Genomic DNA, 7,658 nt, shown 5'->3' with positions numbered 1-7,658 from the left:
TATGACAATAAAAACACCAACCCTTCACTTGTACTAGATTGAACAATGTAGAATTATCCTTTTTTATTTGTTGTTACTTTTCTTCTGAATCTTACTGTATCTACCGTAGCACCGCCCAGCTTTAGCGTGTACACACACACACACACACTCTCTCTCTCTCTCTCTCTCTCTCTCTCTCTCTCTCTCTCTGTGTGTGTGTGTGTGTGTGTGATTGAGCAAAAAGGTAGCAAAAAAATAAGAGCAGCTGCTCTTAGATTCAGAGGAAACAGAGCAAAACTCACTTCTCAAAAAACGTTAGATTAAGGCCTCCAACGCCCATGTGTGTGTGTGTGAATTGAGCAAAAAGGTAGCAAAAAATAAGAGAAGCTGCTCTTAGATTCAGAGGAAACAGAGCAAAACTCACTTGTCAAAAAACGTTAGATTAAGGCCTCCAACGCCCATTTCTCTTGATCTTTGGATTCTTATGTTATATTCTTCACCCTATGCTGCTGTTTCGCAATCTTTAGCTTGTTTTGTCACTTCTTCGCTTTTTTTTCTCCATCTTTTGCATCGTTTTCTCTGCTTTTCGATAGTCAACAATGGATGGGTTATTTTAGAAGTCCACAATAATGTCGTCATTATGGTGGTCGGGGTGATGGGGGGTGGTGGTGCCTCAGGTTTTCCGAAACTGTCTGGATGGGATTTCAATCATTGACCCTCGTCATCTTCAAGCTGATTTTATATTTTATATTTTATCAGATTTTTTTTTTGGATTTCGGATTTCATTTTTTGTTTTTATTCTCTTGTATGGTTTAAGCTACGTTTGGTAAATGTCTGAACAGTGTTCAGAACTGTTTTTTTGTTCTTTAAGAATAAAAAAACGTGATTTTGTGTTTGACTTAACGGTTCGTTTTTTTATTTTTTAAGAACGAACCAGAGAAATATTTGATGTAAAGAACGTTCTTTACAGACAAGACGGTCTGCAAAGAACAAAGAACGATCATCGCACGATTCACAAGCAAAACCCGTGAGCAAGCCTCGAAGACAAAAAAAAAAAAACCCAAAAGGCAGATCTGGGGAAGGAAGTTAGGAGGAGGAGGCGAACTTGCAGGTCGATCTCCTCTCTCTCTCTCTCTCTCTCTCTCGCTTCCTCTATTTGCTCTCTCTACTTCTCACTCTCCTTGTCTCGTTCTCTCTCTCTCTCTCTCTCGATCGTTTGTTGGGATGAAGATCAGACTATGGATTTTTCTCCTTTGTCTCAGGATTTGGAGCAACAACCCTAACAATTGAAGGTTTCTGCTACAGTAGTGGTCCTCTCTAGCACGACCCTCTCTGCAACTGAAGTGGACAACAACGAAGGTGACTCTCTCTCTCTCTCCCTCTCTCCCTCTCTCTGTAATTTGGTCTTTGTTCTTCGTTTTTCTTTCCCATTTTTTCCTGTAATGTTTTTCATGCGTTGATGTATGATTTATGGTGTAATGTTTGAAATTTGTGATTGCTGGCCCATTTTTTCCTGAAATCTTTAATGTTTATCAGAAGTTTATTGGGCGATTGTTGTGAGATTTTCATCTCTATCAACAGATCTGCTTACCGAACTTCTTCTCCGTTTTTTTTTTTTTTGTGATAGGTACTTCTTCTCCATTTCCGTTCTGTGTTATGCATTTTTTTTTCTCCATCTCTTCCGATTTATCAACAACATTGCACTTGGTTTCTCTTTTTTTCCTTTTGATTTTAGACCTCTCATGACTCTCATGACTCTCATGAATCAAACGGTTAGAGAATGAAGTAAGGAAAAGCAGGGGAGAAGAGAAGATAACAGTTCACAGCCTCACACTTCAGACTTCACTTGACAGAGATAAGAATCTGGGAATAATAGATTGGCCTTAGCGCTTTCCAATCTGGGAATAATAGGTGGCCTTACCATTACTCACCTCACTCAAATTGTCACTCAAATCATAGGAGAAAAAATACTAGCATTCTTACTCGTCCAACTCATTTGATTACACCCAAGCAATAGAGATTTGAAAAATAGTATAACATAACAAGGATACTTTTTTCACTTGTTCTCCTAGTTAACTGTCACTGTTTTTAATTAATCTTTTTACATTTGCCCTGCAAAGTAATGAAAAGACAAGTAGAGAAGAAAGAAACTTAAATTCACCTCGTAAAATACTGAGTATCATTTCATATTGGGGCCCTCCAAGAGTAGAAATTGGTTGTAAAATGGTCCCAAGAGGTGCTTCAGTGCTGATTTGTATGAAACCTGGGGAACAACAAATTGAAACAACCTATTGACAGAGAAAATACGGGAAGACAATTAATAGTAATCCAGTTGTGAGAAGTAGGATCATCCACTAATAAGAATATGTGAAATGTGAATTATGAAACTACGGTCTATTACATAAGTAATTGGGTGAAATTCTGATGTCAATATGGATTCACGTGAGAGAATGGAAGGAAAATAAACGAGAGTTACAGTAACCTGTAGAAATGATTTAGGGTGAAGGTAGTGGCAGTGAATAGTAGAGCTGCTGCACTTTGGAGTCCATACTTTAATATGTGCTTTTGATCCTTATTTTTACCCCTCTTTGCAACTGATTGTACACACTCTTTCACTACTTCAACTCCAACATTCATACAAAAGGTTGTTTACAATGAAATGTGGATTCTATAGCATGTGCACAGATGAAAGAACACATAACCTAAAGAAATTTTACAGATAAACTACTTGAGCAAGTCTTTCCACATGGAAAGCAAGTTTGGGCTTAAAATTAGGATGCTTAGGTGACTGATCTTTGCAGCCATAGCCAATGTATATATAAACATTGTATTTCATATCCATGTTCAAGAGCTTAGGAGGTTGGGAGAAGTCTTGATCGCTTCAGGATAAAGGAATGCTATTAGGTTCTAGCTGTGGTCTGAATATTTTTAGCTCAAACTCTTATCAGTTCATGTGTAATGAGAATAGGTTCATTGTGTTTCCTGTCGGGCTTATTTCATTATTGAAGAAGTCCTTTGGCACTTGGCAGAGGCAGTGACAAGCCTTTGATTTATTTGCTCTTCTTGAATAGGTAACCCAAGAGTTTGCTTTTTGTTTTTTCAGTTCTGTAGAGAAACTGTAACTTTGCCGAAGGCATTCTCTGTTTATGGGGGAAAAGTTAGGGAAGGTGGTCATCCTAGCTAGTTAAGTCATTTTCTTCTTTTTGGTTTCTGCTAACTCCCTCTCTCTCCCCTACCCTTGTGTGTATGTGTGTGTGTCTGTGTGCAAGGTTGAATGATGTAAATAGGAATCTGCAGTCTCAAAGGAGCTTGGTGTCATTCATCCACAAGTTTTGATACTTGGGTTTAGCTGGATTGATAAACATTTTTTGTTTTTGGGGTGGGGGGGGAGGGGGGGAGAAGGGTTTTTATTTTGCTGTCAATTGATTTCAGGTTGTTATAGTTAGTAGATTGAGTTGCAGAAAAACATGATTTATGATTGCCTTATATCAGTATGTAGATAGACAAACAAAATACAAAGGAAAGAAAACTGGGCTGGTGGAGTTGGAATATAATAATGATGGAAGAAAGAAGAAGAAGAAAGGGGTTGCATTCAGTTTTGATGGGTCTTTAGCTCAAATTGGTAGAGCACTTGGAACATGAGTATGTTCCAAGAGGATGGTGGTTCGAATCCTGCAAGGCCTTCTTTATTCAACTGTTCATAGCATGGTCAGTTATGCCACTACTCCACACAAGAACCCAATTCTAATGGCATCTTTAAAATTTGACATATTTTTATACTTACTTTGGTTATGTTAATGAGATATTTTAATTTGATGCTAAGGTTTGTAAGAGAAAAGAATTTTACAAGTATTTTTTTGGAATAATTGACAAAGAAATGGCATTATTGTAATTAACATCAAATAGGGAAGAACAGGTTTTACGAAACACCATTTTCGTTCTGAACGGCATTCTTGAGAACGTCACCAAACAGTCATTTTTTGTCTCAGAACGCCGTTCTAGACAAAGAATGCTAAAGAACGTTTCTAGTCAAGAACGGGCGTTCTTTGTTAAGACATTTACCAAACATAGCCTTAGATAAAATTGTCGTTGAGTCCTTTTCAGTGTAAATCCCTTGTTTCATGATCTTCTGCAAAATCTATATGTAACAACAGGTTTGGGGGTTTTTTATTTCTTTTAAAATTTGCAAAATTGGACGTGAAAAGATGTTGCCACTAGTTTATTATTAGGGATAAAGAACGCCACCTGGTCACGTAGCACACGTTCCCCCATATCCTTGGTGCGACGGTCATTTCACGCACCCTCTGTGTTTGAGCATAGGGACAACGTGAGTTGCGCAACCGAATGGCCTTATTATTATTATTTCAGGTAGAAAACTCTATTTTTAAGGAGTGGATAGATCGACTCTCCTGCTTAACATTTGAGCCATAAAAAGGCAACCTTCCCCCCCTTTAGTTGGAGTTCAGATCAGTTCCCCACATGGGGACCAGTGGGGACAAATTTGAACCCTCCATGGGCCATGGGTCATGGGCCCCACACCCCCATGAAGGGTAGAGATCTGTCCCCACCCATCCCCATGTGGGGGGATCTAGATCCTCCACTGCCGAGCTGACCGACAGGACCGTGCTGCCAAGACACGGTGAGGCGTGCAATGATTGCCTTAGCCCCACTCGGACAAGGCGCTCGGGTAGGGGTAAGGCGATCATTATGCCCCTCACAGTGTCTTGGCAGCACGGTCCTATCGGGCAGCTCAGCAATAGAGTATCCAAATTGAATGTGGGGACCTGATACAGACTCAGTTGGAGTTGTAGGTTTCTGTTGGATTTTCTTAGTCTTCACCCTTTAATCAATTTTACAAAAAAAAAAAAGAAAAAACTGAGTGGATAGTTATTATGACCAGTGTCATTAAGACAAATAACTAACATAAAGAGTTTTCTATCTGTGAGTGTAACCCTTGCGCTAGCATGGGCCAATGGGAGCGTGTACATAAGTATCAACAAGGACAAAAAATTTTCCTTTCATGAGGGGTAGGGAGGCAGATATGAGAGAGAGAGAGATCCAAGGTGGGAAATCCGGGTTGATTGTGTGCATCAACATCGATCACCATCTTCTTCTTCCTCTGTGGTGATCGAACCTCATGGCCTTCATCTCCTCCTCCTCCGGTAATGGAAGGTCTGACCTAGCCTATTTCCTTCCCCTGTTAGCTATCAATGGCGATCGAGAGCCCCACCACCTTCCTCTCTTCCACTTCTCCTTTGACAAAATCCCTAGGTACGAGGAACTGTTAGATAGATTGTAATAGGATGAGAGATTAAATAAATATTATATTATTTGAGTAAAGTGCTTTAGTCCCACATCGAAAAACTACAAGAGTTATAAATCGTATTTATTATATTACCTTCTTTACCTCTTGAGTTAAACCGAAAAAGAGAGACATTCTACGGTGTATATGCAAGGACGGCGTAGCCTTTCGAGCACGCACGCGAACGCACGGCGTGGGCAGTGGGCTGTAGAGGCGTTAGTGGCATACGCACGTGATGCAAACGATCTGATCTGGTACGTTGATTTTTTGACTTGATCAGATCCATCGGATTAGAAAATCCTACGATCACGTTTGATATGGTATGACTATTGTGAACAGCTTCATCTCTGGTTTAATCTGGACCGTTAGATCGGATGACAATTGATCTAATGGTTTAAATACAAAATGAATAGATATGTCTGTTTAGATTGAATTGTTGGAAAAAATTAAATCGAAATGGAAATTGTATTTTGTTAAAAAGAATCTTATTACTTATATGACATACAATTAATAATGTCTAACCCCACAAGTTATTTGGTAAATTAGCACTTGATAACATAGCATTTATCATATTAACAAGTATCTTATTTTTTCTTTCAACTGTGTCATTTTGCTAAGGTGTATAGGGTGCAGACCTTTGGTGTATTATCCCATATTCTTCATAGAATGCAGAAAAATCATTGAAAAAATATTCTCCACCTCTATCACTTCTAAGAATTTTAATCATTTTATCCTTTTGATTTTCTATTTCTGCTTTATATTTTTTAAACATGTCAAAAGTTTCATCTTTAGTTCTCAATAAAAATACATGTGAAAATCTTGTACAATCATCTATAAAGGTTATAAAGTACATTTTTCCTCCTCTAGTTAAGAGGCCATTAATTTCACAAATATCGGAATGTATTAATTCCAAGATTTGTGAATTTTTCTCAATATTTGAAAAAGACTTCTTAACCATTTTTGATTGAACACAGACTTCACATTTATTTTTATTTTCATGCTTATAAGAGATTAAGTCTTGTTTTGACATATTTTTCATGTATCTAAAATTCAAGTGTCCTAAACGAGCATGTCATAAATCAGAAGAACAATCAATCAAGTAGATTCAACAACATTTGCTTTGTCTGGAATACTACTATTCTTCTGATACTTGCAATCACGAATATAGTGGTCCTTTTTTCCACAATGAAAACATGGTCTGTCTTTCTTGTCTTTGCTATTATTCTTGAAAACTCCCTTCTTATTGATCTTTAGTTTCTTATGAAACTTCTTAACTCCACTTTGTTCAACATTGTTCACTTTAAAACCTATGACCAAGCCATCACGAATTCTATTCCTCTTCCTCAATTCGTAGATGCTTTTCGAGTTGTCCAACTGGCAAATCTTCTGTCATATGAAGAAGTTTCTTTCTGTAATCATTCCAACTGGGGGGAAGTTTTGATATAATCGCCCCTACTTGGAGTAAATCAGAAACTATGATTTCAAGATCACGGAGTTTTTCCATTAAAACTTGAAAATCATGAAATTGATTCATAATACTAACACCATCACTCATATTGAATTCAAAATATTTCATGGTGAAAAATTTGCTCATACCTATTTTCTCAATTTTGTATTTTTCTTCAATCTGTTTCCAAATTTCATATGGTGACTTGATTGGCTTGTAGTAATCACAAAGACGATCTGAGAGACTGTTTAGAATATATCCTCTACAGATTAACTCATCTTCTTCACGCTTACTTCTTTCTTTCTTCACAGCGGCAATTCATAACTTAGCAAATAAAAGATCTTCAGTTGAGTCAACAGGAACACCATCTTATCTTGCCAGCGGGTGTAGTTGGTGCCATCAAAACATTCGAGTTTGGCGAAGTCAGGAGTCATCATCTTAAGTAGCATTATCTGATCCTCCTTCCATGGCAAAAAATATTCTTTTGATATGACTGTTGTTTTAAAGCCCACTGTGCAAATGCAGCATGGGTAGTGGGCTGCAGAGGCGTTAGTGGCATACACACGCACTTAGCACTTTGTACGCTTGCATCGTGATGCAAGCGAACTGATCTGGTACGTTGATTTTGTGACGTGATCAGATCCTTCGGATTAGAAGATCCTACGGTCACGTTTGAAATGGTATGACTGTTGTGAACAGCTTCATCTTTGGTTTAATCTGGACTGTTAGATCAGATGGCAATCGATCTAATGGTTTAAATACAAAATAAATAGATATGTCTGTTCAGAAGAGGTGCTTCACTTCTATAAAATAGAAGTGCAGTGTTCAAACGAAACATCTCTCTCTTTCTTACAATCAGTATCTCTCAAAAAAATTCTGTGTTTCATTTTTTATTGCTTTGTTGAATCCTGAAGGAGAATTTTGTTGTGT

General features: G+C 37.9%; 1 pseudogene; it reads left to right on the top strand.

Moving 5' to 3' along the window:
- The first annotated feature begins 1,513 nt into the window (after positions 1-1,513).
- On the top strand, positions 1,514-1,579 carry LOC122649253 (annotated as a pseudogene).
- Positions 1,580-7,658: the final 6,079 nt, after the last annotated feature.

Source organism: Telopea speciosissima, chromosome 1, assembly GCF_018873765.1.
Source record: "Telopea speciosissima isolate NSW1024214 ecotype Mountain lineage chromosome 1, Tspe_v1, whole genome shotgun sequence".
Classification (NCBI taxonomy): Eukaryota; Viridiplantae; Streptophyta; class Magnoliopsida; order Proteales; family Proteaceae; genus Telopea; species Telopea speciosissima.
The sequence above is the reverse complement of the archived record's forward strand: the minus strand, read 5'-3'. Positions and strand labels throughout refer to the sequence as shown.